We start from the raw sequence: 13,222 nt of genomic DNA, 5'->3' as shown, positions 1-13,222 counted from the left end.
CAACACAAATTCTGAGCACTATACGATCACAGCGAGTTACCGAGACATACACAGCCAGTAGGAAAGGATGTACTCTCTTTGTGTGACACTAGTCGGAAAAGTCCTGACACTGCATTTCAACTGAGCCCTAGTATACATCAACCCTTCGACACTCTGAGTGCCAACTCTCTTGTGTGTTTTCTCCATCAAGCAGGTCATGAAGGCAGCAATTACAGTTTGCTTACATGACGCACGCACAACATGGCTGTATGCTCCCATATGGTCTAGCGGTTACGATACCTGATCTTCACCCAGGTGGCCTGGTTTCATCTCCTTGTATGAGAACGTGTCAGTTTTGCCTCCTGCTTTCCAAAGATCAGCATCATGTTTTATACCTCCCCCGAATATCGAAGCTGCCTCTAAATCTGCAAATGAAGATGAGTCGATAAACCACTTGTTTTTCGTATAACTATACATATATTCATTTATTACTGATTTCATTCATTGAGCACAGATACAATAGAGGTACAGCCATTCACTGTTTGACATGTCTGCACTGGTACAGAACCTAGCAATCAGAAAACGGGTGAAACTGTCTTGAGAATTAGCATACAGTACCGAGGCCCCCATGACCAAATAAAGGCTAACCTCGATAATCAGCCTAAATAATGCAGACAACAGCAAAACGACTGACTTTGAAAAGGGAATGAATGTCCGGAAGGAGTAGTGTAACCAGCTTGAAATGCTTCTCCGGACCTCTAACTAAAAGAAACCGGGAACCAGCAGTGGCATCGACTCCTTTCGAACTGGGATCCTATCGCAGCTCGTGGTGTCCTAACTCTCCCGTATCTGATATTGGACCAAGCACATCAGGAGAGAGCGCGAACGCAGTCCCCCACTACCAGAAATTATGCAGTCGAGATTCCCACATTTGGGGAATTCGCAGGGGTCAGCACAGCCGAAGTGCAATGGCCGAGCCTCGCCCTGGGTGAATCGATTTTTTAAGAACTTTATTTTCTTTTCACAAAAAAATACAGGACATCACAAATTAGAAAGCTTTACATTAATATACATACTTAAAACAGTATATATAATCACATCTCATTACATATTGACACGGTACCAGTTACATAGCAACAATTTCTTTTTTTCTGGTGTAAATCACATTCTTTAATTAAACATGATAATGTTTTTCACAGTTTCTTGAAATATTGACCTATGCTCTCTATTTCCCACAGATTTTCTGCTTCCTCCCTCCTTTCTCTCCACAGATCTCTGAGGTAATAGTTCTCTCGGGTGATGAACAGGGCCAGGCTACCTGCTGCCTTGACTGGGACCTCGATGCCTTTGAACAGCCCCATGTTCCTCACTCTCCACAGGGCGTCTTTCCCACTGTTCACCACGGCCCAGATCCTGTCAAACACGTCAGGAGGAAGTTTGACAGGAGAGATGCCGTTGTAGCGGCAATGCTTGTTAATAAGACAGAATTAGGCGGTGGTATTCTGTCCTAAATGAGGCCTCATCTCACCCTCCATCTTTGTGGTGCAGCCACAGAGAAAGTATTCATGCAGGTTGATTTAAGATGTTTTCTTTTGATAATGGACAGCTCCCAGATGGGGATGCACTTAGCTTAGCCTGGCTATCATGATCAATGGTCATCCATTGGTGCTTATCTGTCTAGGGAGTGCCGAATGGACATCTGGACTGCATTCCTAAGTGTCAAGAGTAAGTGACTCATATCTCACCTTGACCAACCAATCAGTGATTGGCAGGGCGTGGTAATACCACGTGGGTCTCCAATGCCCGCCAAACTCTCAACCAATCAGCACACATCTATGTCTTGGTCAAAAAGGGAGCGCAAGCTCAGATCGGGGCTCTCCTTGGCCATTTTCGCGCATCCTCAGAGACAATCACGTGACAACTGCTGTTGTCTGCAAAGGGACTTGGACTTTGTTCTAAGCGCGAGGCCGAGGATCCCATACGTACTCAGAATTCTACCAACGTGAATGATCCGCTTGATCAACGGCAGCCTACAGTTGGACCCTCATCGACAACCTGAATAGGTTATTCAGAAGCAGCGCTGGACCAGGAACGAACCAGCTTCTTCCCAGGCAAAAGAGTGACTTGTGAGGAATCGCGGTCACACTCTGTGCATAGAGACTTTCTACTAGCCAGCTGGACTGCTGGTAGATCTCCTCGGAGCAACGACTGCCTTGCGCGCCGCAGTCAGATTCCTCCGCCCGTCCTACTCCGAGCTGTACCTCAACTGGTTGGCCGGTAGCCAGAGGACGCCGGGACAACGCCCATTGGACAACCGCTGGAACAGAGGCTGCAACAGAGCCTGTCAGCTGGTTTGGTGTTCATGCCGGGAGATTCCAAATCCATACACAGTGGATAAGTAAACCCCATGTTCTACATTGTGTCTCGAGAATTCAATTGTACCTCAACACAAGTTGTTATCAATTTAATTCATGAGTAATGTATTTACTTCCGAGTTTAGAGTAACAGTGGGTAATAACACTGATTAGCGATTTGGTAACCGAACGATATATATTGACATATATTCTCTGTTGTGTATCTCTTTGTGTTGGCATCTCTTCGAGATTATATACCTTGTATATTGATAACCCTCACAGTAAGGTCTGCCGCTCGTATCAAGGCAGACTAGTATATGTTTGGTGCACAATTTATCTGAATAAATGTATCTCGTGTATTGAACCCGTGTGTGTGCGTTGTTAGTTGTTCTGACGATTGATTTTCTAAAAGCCACAACGAACAACCTCGTGATTACTGCTACAATTAATAATTGTCTCAGTAAACCCATCAAACCTCTACAACCACGATACACCACCATAAACTATATTAATTTAGGAACATAAACATATAGTGTAAACTGTATATGGCTGGTATTGGTAGTTTAAAGAAAAAATACACACCAGTATTCCACTTTCTTCCTAAACATTTTAAGCATCAAAGTCTTACATGTAGTAAGATTTTACCACGTTTCGGAAAGGTTTTTACATGCTCCTTCTGACCATCTTAACTTTATATACTTTGTGAAAAGTCATAAGATATTAACATTTTCTGTGAATGTGCTCGTTATCGGAGTAAACAAAAGCATACTTTTAGAATTTGATTAATAGGGAATATAATATGGAATCACGTACCTAAAGAAATTAATAACGATATAATTATTTTTATGTACTGTAGCTCAAATAGTAGTATAATATACTTTCTATGGATACATGTGCTTCTGCGCAACGCAGAAGCACATCCACAAGTAACATTACCTAGCTAAGAGAAGACATTGGCTAGCCATTATAATACAGTGGAAAAAAGCAATTGGGAAAATAAGACCTGCTGATCTGTTATACATACCAGGAAGAGAACAGAATATGATTTTTTTCTGTTCGAAACGTGTGTTGTCTTTATGAAATTCATGTATTTTAAACGTTTAATTAAGCAGAAAAAAATTTACAGAAAGATACTAAGCTGATCACGAGATAGAAAGATCACCCGTTTTTCGCGCATCAAAAGTGGCTATTAACTGGATGAACTGTTATTAACTGGAGTCAACTGGGTGAAAACACATAATATGAACATGAAACAAAACAAAAAATAAAAATAAGATACAATCTACAGACATTAAAACCGGTGTCATGGAAATATAACTATCAAGGAAGCCACAAGAGAGAGTTCTCACCTGAGTAAGGTCTTTATTTCAATATTGGGAGCAACCAGAGACTCAATTTGTTACAGGCAGTACAGGGTTTTCATAAGACGTTGTGCTGGAAAAAAGCTCAGCGCTTTGTCCCTTCTAAAACTTCCACTTTCCCTAAGAGAAAACAGATTACATCAAAAAGCAAAAGAAGAAGCACTAGATATGTTATTCAAAGCTTATCAGTTACATACAGCTAATTCTAACGACCCAGACAGCATATATTGTTTTGGTAAATTGTCTTCTAAAGGAACCTAAACAGTGTACTTTGTTGACGCACTGTTTTCTAAAATTCTGCACGTACTGTAGCACAGCAATTACATCCTTGAAATATATTATCTAAAAGCCCCAATATATTTCTTTGCAAAGCTCTCTACATTTTAAGAATCAATTTACTTATTAGATTTCCACTTCAAGACTTGTTCGGCTGGCGTTCGGGGAGTCGCGTTTTTCAGAATTGTATTGAGATCGTTTTCCACAGAGCTCAGAAGTCAAAGCACAGCAGCAGCTCTCCACAGCGATCCTCTATAGCGCCCTTTCTCCCGCAGCTCCGTCCTCATTGGAAGGAAGCAAGAGTGAAAGGCTGAAGTGAAATAGAGCGGGGACGAAGGCAGTGAAGAGAGAGAACGTGGGAAGAAGAGAAAAACGCAAGGGAAAAAAAGCAGCGTCGTAAAAGAGGTGACGGAGCTGTCCTCTCAATAAGAAGGGTGCCAGCGAGCCTTGCTCTCGCTTACGGCCACACCCCCTTGAGCACGCCTGAACTTGTCTGATCTCGGAAGTTAAACAGGGATGGGCCTGGTTAGTACTTGGATGGGAGACCGCCTGGGAATACCAGGTGCTGTAAGCTTTTAAGCGCAGGAGGCGCCCTATCCCCGCTCGCTCGCTCATTCCCCTGTTCACACGTGCAGTGCGGCATGTCTGTCTGTTTATTTGTCAGCTTTGGCGAGACACGGGTGCTTGTGTATTAGCGTGAGCGTTTTTTATTCTGATCATGAACAGTTTAACAAGTCCGCAAAGGATCGAGGAAAGGTTTATCGCCAGCTGAAAAGAGACACAGCGCTTCGGCTGTGGAGACTTGTTCGGCTGGCGTTCGGAGAGTCGCGTTTTTCAGAATTGTATTGAGATCGTTTTCCACAGAGCTCAGATGTCAAAGCACAGCAGCAGCTCTCCACAGCGATCCTCTATAGCGCCCTTTCTCCGGCAGCTCCGTCCTCATTGGAAGGAAGCAAGAGTGAAAGGCTGAAGTGAAATAGAGCGGGGACGAAGGCAGTGAAGAGAGAGAACGTGGGAAGAAGAGAAAAACGCAAGGGAAAAAAAGCAGCGTCGTAAAAGAGGTGACGGAGCTGTCCTCTCAATAAGAAGGGTGCCAGCGAGCCTTGCTCTCACTTATGGCCACACCCCCTTGAGCACGCCTGATCTCGTCTGATCTCGGAAGCTAAACAGGGATGGGCCTGGTTAGTACTTGGATGGGAGACCGCCTGGGAATACCAGGTGCTGTAAGCTTTTAAGCGCAGGAGGCGCCCTATCCCCGCTCGCTCGCTCATTCCCCTGTTCACACGTGCAGTGCGGCTTGTCCGTCTGTTTATTTGTCAGCTTTGGCGAGACACGGGTGCTTGTGTATTAGTGTGAGCGTTTTTTATTCTGATCAGGAACAGTTTTACAAGTCCGCAAAGGATCGAGGAAAGGTTTATCGCCAGCTGAAAAGAGACACAGCGCTTCGGCTGTGGAGACTTGTTCGGCTGGCGTTCGGAGAGTCGCGTTTTTCAGAATTGTATTGAGATCGTTTTCCACAGAGCTCAGATGTCAAAGCACAGCAGCAGCTCTCCACAGCGATCCTCTATAGCGCCCTTTCTCCCGCAGCTCCGTCCTCATTGGAAGGAAGCAAGAGTGAAAGGCTGAAGTGAAATAGAGCGGGGACGAAGGCAGCGAAGAGAGAGAACGTGGGAAGAAGAGAAAAACGCAAGGGAAAAAAAGCAGCGTCGTAAAAGAGGTGACGGAGCTGTCCTCTCAATAAGAAGGGTGCCAGCGAGCCTTGCTCTCGCTTACGGCCACACCCCCTTGAGCACGCCTGATCTCGTCTGATCTCGGAAGCTAAACAGGGATGGGCCTGGTTAGTACTTGGATGGGAGACCGCCTGGGAATACCAGGTGCTGTAAGCTTTTAAGCGCAGGAAGCGCCCTATCCCCACTCGCTCATTCCCCTGTTCACACGTGTAGTGCGGCTTGTCCGTCTGTTTATTTGTCAGCTTTGGCGAGACACGGGTGATTGTTTATTAGCGTGAGCGTTTTTTATTCTGATCAGGAACAGTTTTACAAGTCCGCAAAGGATCGAGGAAAGGTTTATCGCCAGCTGAAAAGAGACACAGCGCTTCGGCTGTGGAGACTTTATTAATAAGGCCCCTCAGTAGTTGAGATCTCTGTTATACCCATCTAGAAACATGCAATCAGCATGTTATTGCTGAAGCAATAGTCACAACATTATTCCACACCTGGGTGAGATGCGGGTTATGATGACAGTCATGCTTTCTACACCTTATACTGAGCTCAGAAATGGACCAAGCGGACATCTCACGAGCAGATCCCTCCGCGTATAAGAAAGGCAACTTGTCTCAGCAAAAATACCACGGATTCACATCCAAAATATGATAAAAAGGCAAAAACCCCACACTTGGAATGCAAACGTACCCTAAAAAGGAAACACGGTTTTAAAACGAACTTGATTTTCCCCTGGAGAAACCTTTTTATGGACACACATCGCATCTATTACACATGTAGAACTAAATATAAAGATAAAACTTAATATAAGAAGTCATGACATATCACACATGACGAAGTCTGGTCCAGAATAAACAGTTTACACTGACCCACCTTTATTTACCCTGGTCACTCACTTCTATTAACTGTTTAACTGGGTAACAAATTAATATTTGTTTCAATTTGGGATCTACACCTGGGAGCCCTGAAATGTTGGCCAGAGGGGAGAAGCTGATATTCAGACGTGAGAATATATTAAAAAAAAGGATCTGATGTTGTTTTTCACCTGTCTAATCAAAGCTTGTTCAAAAATTATCTGATTATAGGACACACGAGTTTATAATCATACTCATTCCACTTTTTAACCCCGTATATATGCACAATATGAAACGTATATACACTAAATCTCACGTGTGACTCCCATAATATACATTTCTTTACGAAAATTAGGAACACTTACTACAATTATCAACCCCCCATGACGAGGCAATATTTCATACCTTTGTTTCTTTGTGGGTTCAAAGTTCTGTCCAGTCGTTTCACACGTAATGTTTTGGTAGTTATCTCAATTTTCCTTTGCAATTATCTCCAAGATCATCATCAACTTTTTGTAAAACGCTATGCACAACTGATATTTAAAGTCCTGTACCAAAACGTCTTCGTAGGGAAAGACAACTTTTTTTTCCTTGCGTTAGTCGCTACACGGTTACTCAAAAAATCCATTCACCGCCTTTAAAAAAAAAGTTTCGTTTTTTATTGTGGTTCACTGACATTTCTGTCACAATTCTGAGGGACCCCAAATAAAATTCACTTGCCGGTATAAAGACGCCGGAGAGGATAAGACAGGTATCGAGCCACCTGCGTATCTAGCGGACGTTTAAAATAAAAAAAATGGCGTGTAATGTTGCGAAGGGCTACTGTTTTTTTTATAGTTTGTCGATTGTAAGGGACGTGGGCCGCGATAGAAATACTGGACGGGGTGGGAAAAGGTTTATTGATGGTTTATTGTACCGCAACGGTCACAATTGACTCACCAGCAAAGATGGCGCCGAGGCCACATCGACTCCCTCTCGCCCTGCCTCGCACCGAAGCTCGAGCTGCGGAGCGCGACGCCAAACCGCCGGTCCACGGGCGCGGGCGCCGGACATAGACGTCATAAACCCTTCCGAGGCGCAGGAATTATAGATCACTGTAGTTTCTTCTGGACCCGGGTTAGGGACAGTGTGCCCTCCGTGAGAGTCTTCTGAGGAAGCCAGTGTCTCATGGGTGTCCAGGCTTGGTACCATCTGTCCATCACAGGACACACAGACACACACACTCACACACCCTGGACAGGACACCAGTCCATCACAGGACACACACACACTCACTCACACACCCTGGACAGGACAGCACTCCATCCCAGGACACACACACACCAGGGCCAGTTTTCCCAGAAGCCAATTAGCCCAAAAGCCTGTCTTTGGACCCGGAGAACACAGGGAGAACATGCAGACTCCACACAGACAGTCCCCCCCCCCCCCTCCGGGTCCAGACCCGAGCCCGGAGCCCCCCCGCGCTGAACCCCTCCGTACAGACGGGTGCACACAGCTCCGTTGTTCCCGATTCCCGAGGTGATCTGTTAAAAGAAGCCGGTGTGTTGCCTCCAGGTGACATTTCCTACTGGAGTCAGGACAGGAAGCTCTTCTGTACACAGAAGGGGGTGGGGAACAAGCCGCCCAGCCCTGTGGTTGAAGCCGATACCCCGGCTTCTCTCCAGACACAGCTGGGTGAGCTCCTCCAGTCAGTACAGGGGGCTCTACTGTACACAGAGGGTGGTGGGGGTGTGGAACAACTCCTTTGTTCGGGGCCTTGGGGCATTCTTGTTGTGAAAGGCGCTATATAAAAAAACAGAATTGAAATTGAATCTTACAGGTTTGGGTTTTTCGGAGATCTTGTCAGAGATCTTCTCTGACGTGCCATTTCAAAAACGTAACGACACTCCTCACGTCCGAGCGCCGCCGGTCTGTGATGTAACGTATGCTTACACAACCATGACGGTTTCATCATGGACAGCACGAAAGCCCGATAAGTGGTTGACGTTTTAATTTGGCGATGGATCCCAGTTTTTTTTTTTTTTTTGGAGGCCAAAGAGGACAAAAAAGGAAACGTCTGGAGGTGGATCGATGGTCATCTCTGCTCTGCGGTTGTTCTGATGTTCTGGAAAAAACAAAACAAAAAAAAAACGGCTCGCTTGCCCGGTCGTGTAGTGTTTCCACACCCCACGCAAATCAACTTCTCTTCGCCCCCGGGGGCTCGTCGCCCGCCGCACCCCTCTCACGTGATAGGGGCTTCCCCCGGCTGTGACGCACTTACCCCACCCCCTTCGGCCAACGTCATACCGAAGGTCGCGCTTCGGGCCGCGGCGATGTTGACGGACTGTCTTGTAGCGTGAGAAGGGTTTAAATTTCGACTTAAGGAGTTGGCCATCCTTATATTTCGCGAGGTATCATACGGGGGGAAAAAGAACATTTATATTTATCAACCTACTAGTAATACTGGGTGGATGTCACGTTCCCCAAAGTTCAGTGCCTCTCTCTAATAAAGTAGAAACGCGACATTAAACTCCGTTCGAAACGGGAGAAATCACCAGGACACGGTACACCTTGCTCCGGACGATGGGAGAAGACCTGTACCTTCACGAGTCCGGGTTGTGAAAACTTCTTCTGGCAGTTCAAAACGTTTCGAAGAGATAACAGCGCTACCCTGTTTTCCATTCCTATCGTGTATTATTATACAGTCATAAGTATCTGTACTGATCACAGAGTCCCCCTCTCACTGCCAGGACTGAAGCCCAGTGCAGCACGAATAATAATAATAATTAATAAGTCTGGACCCTCCCCTCAGAACTCTTCCCAGGTCAGGGGGATCCCCTCCAGTCCCCCCAGTGTGCAGCCCCACCTGGATGATGCTCCAGTCCGCTCAGCACACAGCAGCTCTCAGTGGGGAGGAGAGCAGAGGGATGGAGCCAGTTCAGAGAGGGGGGTGATTAGGAGGCCATGATGGGTCAAGACCAGGGGGGGAATCAGGCCAGGATACTGGGGTAACACCCCTACTCTTCTCCAGAGACACCCCGGGATTGTTAATGAGCACAGAGAGTCAGGACCTCGGTTTGACGTCTCATCCAAAGGACGGCGCCTGTGTCCCCCGTCACTATACTGGGGCATCAGGACCCACACAGACCGCAGGGTGAGAGCGCCCCCTGCTGGCCCCACTAACACCTCTCCCAGCAGCAACCTCAGTTTTTCCCAGGAGTCTCCCCTCCAGGTACTGACCAGGCTCCCACCTGCTGGGCTCCAGTGGGGAGGGGGCTGCCAGCTGGGAGCTGCAGGGTGAGATGGCTGCTGGGCAAACGATGGCTAAAGAGCTTCCTAGGACCCTGGACTTCGTGGTCGACTTCCTTCTCTTCAGACGGAGGTGGCTTGAAATCTGTCTCGTTTCAAGGAGTATTGGACACGATGCTCCCCCTGCTATATCCCAGCCAATTGGTGGCACGCCGACGACGAGGGCTCTCGGCCTCAATCCGTCAACCACAAACTCTCCGGGATGAAAGAGAAGGACAGACTCTGTTCGTTCGTTTCGGTGGGGGGGGGGGAGGGAAAAAAACAAAAGCTAAACAGATTTTTTTTTAAAAAATTTTATTGATGCTTAACAAAAGAACAAAAATTACAATACAGATTAATGTCAAGGGTTTATTTAGTGACCCCCCCCTCCATCTTACGATCATCACAGGACCTTAAAATAATACTTAATGATACAAGGTCATGCAGACGATCTGAGGACTCAGGTGGAGATAATGTGAAAGTTTTCCACAGTCCAGTCTGGGGTCCCTTAGCTTCAGTCCAGACTGGGCTCTGGGGTCCCTCAGCTTAAGTCCAGACTGGGGTCCCTCAGCTTCAGTCCAGACTGGGGTCTGGGGTCCCTCAGCTTCAGTCCAGTCCAGTCTGGGACCCCTCAGATTCTGTCCAGTACAGAATGGGTCCCCTCAGCTTCAGTCCAGTCTGGGGCCCCTCAGCTTCAGTCCAGTATGGGGCCCCTCAGCTTCAGTCAAGTCCATTCTGGTGTCCCTCAGCTCCAGTCCAGTCCAGTCTGGGGCCCTCCAGCTCCAGTCCAGTCCAGTCTGGGGCCCCTCAGCTCCAGTCCAGTCTGGTGTCCCTCAGCTCCAGTGCAGTCCAGACTGGGGTCCCTCAGCTTCGGTCCAGCACAGTCTGGGGTCCCTCAGCTTCGGTCCAGCACAGACTGGGGTCCCTCAGCTTCAGTCCAGACTGGTGTCCCTCAGCTCCAGTCCAGTCCAGTCTGGTGTCCCTCAGCTCCGGTCCAGTGCAGTCTGGGGTCTCTCAGCTTCGGTCCAGCACAGTCTGGTGTCTCTCAGCTCCGGTCCAGTGCAGCCTGGTGTCCCTAGGCTCCAGTCCAATCATCTGGTGTCCCTCAGCTCTGGTCCAGTCCAGTCCAGTCTAGATCTTAGCAGGCACAGAACCAGGAAAGGAACCTGGAAAGAATATTGTTATTGCAGGGACACAGACACAGACGTCACCATGACATCAAACAGCAAGAGGAGACTCTTCCTTGAATCACAGACACGACCGGGTGGCGCCCCCCTGTCTGCTCACCTGCACCTCCTCTTCTTCTTCTTGTCCTTCCCGGCAGCCTGCTCCTCCTCTCCCTCGCTCTTCCTCTCCTGACCTACAGTCTCTACCGCCTCCATCGTCTCGTCCTGATCATCTGTCTCCACCGACACGCAGCTCAGGGAGTTTAAAAAGACGCACCAGCGCTTCTGAAGCAGAGACAGGAGAGTCACGTTAAGAGTCGGACTGGACACTCCAGGACATGAAAACTGCACTGAGAGAGAGAGAGGGGTTCATACAGACACACAACTGGACACTCCAGTACATGAACACTGCACTGAGAGAGAGAGGGGTTCATACAGACACACTGACTGGACACTCCAGTACATGAACACTGCACTGAGAGAGAGAGAGAGAGAGGGGTTCACACAGACACACTGACTGGACACTCCAGTACATGAACACTGCACTGAGAGAGAGAGAGAGAGAGGGGTTCACACAGACACACTGACTGGACACTCCAGTACATGAACACTGCACTGAGAGAGAGGGGTTCACACAGATACACTGACTGGACACTCCAGTACATGAACACTGCACTGAGAGAGAGAGGGGTTCATACAGACACACTGAATGGACACTGACTGGACACTGGACAAGAGTAAAGAGAGGATCAGAGCATTAGCCACCTTCTTTTTCTTCTGTCTCACAGGAGGTGGTGATTGGACCTCCTCCAGCTGGAGTCCGAGGAGGGAGAAAGGGGGCAGGAGAGGGACAGCACAGGGAGAGGAAGAGGGAGACAGGTGAGTCAAGTGTCCCAAGAGCACAGAGACTCTGCTGAGATCACACTCGCGGTGAGTGAGCCTGGGTGTAGCCCACTAATACTGACCCACTGGACACCACAGGACAGAGAGGAGGAGGAGTAGAGAGACACACTGCCTGGACACCACAGGACAGAGAGGAGGAGGAGAGAGACACACTGCCTGGACACCACAGGACAGAGAGGAGGAGGAGAGAGACATACTGACTGGACACCACAGGACAGAGAGGAGGAGGAGAGAGACACACTGACTGGACACCACAGGACAGAGAGGAGGAGGAGAGAGACACACTGAGGACAGAGAGGAGGAAGAGAGAGACACTGACAGACAGGGCTGAAAGAGAGAGAGACACTGAGACCCAGGGACAGACAAGACGGCGAAACTCCACCACAGACAGGACAGGAGGCAGGGTGGGACCAGCACTGACCTCCTTCCTCTCTCCTGCCGGAGGAGCCGTCTCCACCTCCTCTTCCTCCTGCAAGTCAAGAGACAGGCTGAGAGAGAGACGGGCTGGTGGGACATCGGCGAACAGAGCTGAAGGCAGAGAGCCGGGGAGACAGGCCCAGCTGGGACAACGCAGGACAGACAGAGTGACAGACAGAAAGGAAGGAGAGAGAGAGACAAAGATGAAGGCACAGAAAGACAGCGGGCAAAGAGAAAGATTGAGATTGAGGGGGGACTGGGGGACACAGCTGGCTGTGCTGTTCTGGACAGAACACACTGAGGTCCAGTTTCCACCTCCTGCAGGATCGAACAGCACCTCCACTGGCTCTCCAGTGAACAGAGGGACAGACAGAGAGGCTTCAGGCTGCAGGGTGACAGTGTCTCTGTGAGCTAAAAGACAATCAGGACAGAGGATGATATAAGAACACACTCTGTCAAGAATATAGAGCCCTCTAGTGACCCTACTGTAGACCTGCTTACCACCCACAGTGACGATCACAGTGCTGATACTGCTTCCCTTAAGGTCCCTCACTGTGTAGTTGCCCTGATCAGCTGGAGTGAGGGAGCGGAGTGTCAGAGAGCTGTTCTGCACTGACACTCACTGTTCGTACCTGGGGCCAGGGAGCCCTGCGCTGCTCAGTAAGACTATACGAGACTGGACAGATCCTGCAGGATCAAACAGCACCTCCACTGGACCAGCAGTGTGGAGGGAGAGAGACAGAGAGGCACCAGGCTGCAGGCTATGGACTTCTGAGTGAGCTGAAAAGGGACAGGTAGAAACATGTTGAATATTTAGTTTTACAACAATACCTTGAGTTTGGACTGCGATCAGCTTCATTTTGTATTTCAGCTGTGAAAATGCAATTTCAAAAATGCACGCCCCAGTCATGTTAGGTTCAAGTT

The 13,222-nt window shown here is 48.3% G+C and overlaps 2 non-coding genes and 2 pseudogenes across 2 annotated transcripts; 3 read left to right on the top strand and 1 right to left on the bottom strand.

The window, feature by feature from the left end:
* Window positions 1-849: 849 nt before the first annotated feature.
* LOC148666722 (U1 spliceosomal RNA) lies at window positions 850-1,014 on the bottom strand. The gene has a single exon (XR_015937579.1). It is a non-coding gene; the product is annotated as a U1 spliceosomal RNA (small nuclear RNA).
* A 3,411-nt stretch (window positions 1,015-4,425) lies between these two features.
* On the top strand, window positions 4,426-4,544 carry LOC148666721 (5S ribosomal RNA; annotated as a pseudogene).
* A 537-nt stretch (window positions 4,545-5,081) lies between these two features.
* LOC148666720 (5S ribosomal RNA) lies at window positions 5,082-5,200 on the top strand (annotated as a pseudogene).
* Window positions 5,201-5,737: 537 nt separating this feature from the next.
* LOC148666719 (5S ribosomal RNA) lies at window positions 5,738-5,856 on the top strand. The gene has a single exon (XR_015937324.1). It is a non-coding gene; the product is annotated as a 5S ribosomal RNA (ribosomal RNA).
* Window positions 5,857-13,222: the final 7,366 nt, after the last annotated feature.

The sequence above is a fragment of the Lepisosteus platostomus genome, chromosome 5, assembly GCF_059453375.1.
Source record: "Lepisosteus platostomus isolate fLepPlt1 chromosome 5, fLepPlt1.hap1, whole genome shotgun sequence".
Classification (NCBI taxonomy): Eukaryota; Metazoa; Chordata; class Actinopteri; order Semionotiformes; family Lepisosteidae; genus Lepisosteus; species Lepisosteus platostomus.
Note: the sequence above shows the minus strand (reverse complement) of the source record. Positions and strands in the feature narration are given on the sequence as shown.